Raw genomic sequence first — 2204 nt, forward strand, 5'->3', positions numbered from 1 at the left:
AGGTCTCAAATCACCACAAGGGAAAGGAGGGAATGAATCAAGAGCCAATGGTGGCTCATCTTTTATTTTTCTCTTCTTCTTGTCGTTTCTTCTAAAAGGGCGATGAAACTTGGAATCCTCGATATTAGGAAGGGAAACCTCACCTTCCTCAAGAGAGCTTTCAAACTAAGTAGGAACTTCAAGAAAGTTATCATACCTCATTGTCACCTTACCATCACATGGAGGTAAGCTCTCATTATCCATCACACCATCGACTACATCAACTCTACATATGCTCACCGCCATAGGGCTCTTCAAAACAACATTCTCAACTAGCCTACAAGGGAAGGGAACCGGGCCTTCAAACTTGTTTGGTTCACTAAAATCTAATGGCTCCTCATTTTGTTCTTGAACCTTCTTCTCAACCACATCCTCCACAACCTTGTCTTCCTTACTTTCATCCTCCTTGCAAGTTTCGAGATGATAAGCATATGAAGGGTTAGTAGATGATTGTAAGGGGAGTTTTGCGGTTAAATGGAGAGAAGAAATGTTGGCTAGTTGGGAGTCAACAACTTCATTGTGAGATTTGATCTCTTGGAATTGTTGAGTGAGAATTTGACGTTGTTGAAGAATTTGGGTTTGTGTGTGGTCGAGTGGGGATTGTTCTTCATACGCTTGAGGATTTTGGTCATGATGTTGACCTTGAAAGTTCCCCATTTGGATGGAAGGGTAAGAAAAATTTTCGGTTAGAGGATTGAAAAGAGGTTCATCTTGGAGGTAGGAGTTTTCTTGTTTTGGAGGTTGTTGAAGTTGTTGAGAATGAGCTTGGGTTACAAACTCTCCTTCCCTCAAAGTCAAAGCCTCACCTTGCTTGGGATTGAACTCTCTACAATACGATGCATCATGATCCGTCCCACCACAACAAGCACATGAGAAATCAATGATTTGTGACAGTTTTGAACCCAAACCAACACTTGAGTTCAACTTGGAAAGACCTTCATTCAAGAGTTCAACTATGTGCTTAAGTTGACCGACTTTCTCCAACTCATAAAGATCACCTTGCTTTCCTTGGGACCTTCTTTGACCTCCCCAAGAATAGCTAGTAGCCACCTCTTCAATTATAGCTTCAACTTGGCTTTGAGGGATCTTAATCAATTGGCCACCGGCACCCGCATCTAGATTGGTTCTTGAAATTGGCTCTAAGCCATCATAAAAGAATCTCATGAGCAAATTATGGTTGAATCCATGGTTAGGACATGCTCTAATCATATCCTTAAACCTTTCCCATGCTTCCCCAAGAGTTTCATCCGGTTCTTGCTCAAAAGAAGCTATCTTCCTCCTCATTTTTGCGGTTTGCTCATCGGAAATGAACCTCTTGAGAAAGGCCTTCGCAACATCTTTCCATGTGGTGAGAGAGTTGGGCTTCAAAAGCTTGAGCCATTTCTTTGCTCTTCCGGTGAGAGATTGCCGAAAGAGATGCATACGAATGTAATCTTGGCTCACTTCATTTGTTTGCATCATTGCACACAACTCAAGGAATCGGTCCAAATGCTCAATGGGGTCTTCACTTGCACTTCCGGAAAATTGCTCGACTTGTACCATCCTAGCATATTGTGGATGGATTGTGAAATTAGACTCTGTGGTTGGGAGAAGTATACCACTCGTGAGCTCATAGACTTCCGGATTTCCAAACTCCCTAAAAAGAAGGTCATCCTCTTGTCTTGCCATATCTCTCTTTGAATACAACAAAGCTAAGCACACGATTAGCAATGACAAGTAGGATTAAAAAAAAGGCAAAAAAATAAAAAGAAAGCAAATAAAATGACTCTAACAATAGCAAAAACAAATTCTAAACAAGCCGCTTCCCCGGCAACGGCGCCAAAATTTGATCGGGATTAATAGGTCGTTGGTTCTACTAACCCTAATCAAATTAACAATTTATAATGCCTAAACTTACACTAAACTAGTTAGTGGCAAGTAAAGGGTCGAACCACTAAGGAAGCTCACTCGTCCAACATCAATATCACTAATGCAAGAGTCAAGAGGGGAAATGTTTTTGTTGATATATTGGATAAAAAGCACTAAAACTACGAATAAGCAAAGATAAAGACGAATAAAATCAAGAAAGAACAACGCTAGGGATACGGGGGTGTCAAACATGATTAGAAAAAAGGGGAATAATCATAGTTATCATGAAGAACATGCCAAAGAACACAAGATCCTAC

General features: G+C 40.7%; 1 non-coding gene across 1 annotated transcript; it reads left to right on the top strand.

Annotated features, from left to right (window-relative positions):
• Positions 1-1219: 1219 nt before the first annotated feature.
• Positions 1220-1326, top strand: LOC145556867 (small nucleolar RNA R71). Its single transcript, XR_014091959.1, has one exon. It is a non-coding gene; the product is annotated as a small nucleolar RNA R71 (small nucleolar RNA).
• Positions 1327-2204: the final 878 nt, after the last annotated feature.

Source organism: Chenopodium album, chromosome 8 (assembly GCF_948465745.1).
Source record: "Chenopodium album chromosome 8, dcCheAlbu1.1, whole genome shotgun sequence".
In the NCBI taxonomy this organism is placed as follows: Eukaryota; Viridiplantae; Streptophyta; class Magnoliopsida; order Caryophyllales; family Amaranthaceae; genus Chenopodium; species Chenopodium album.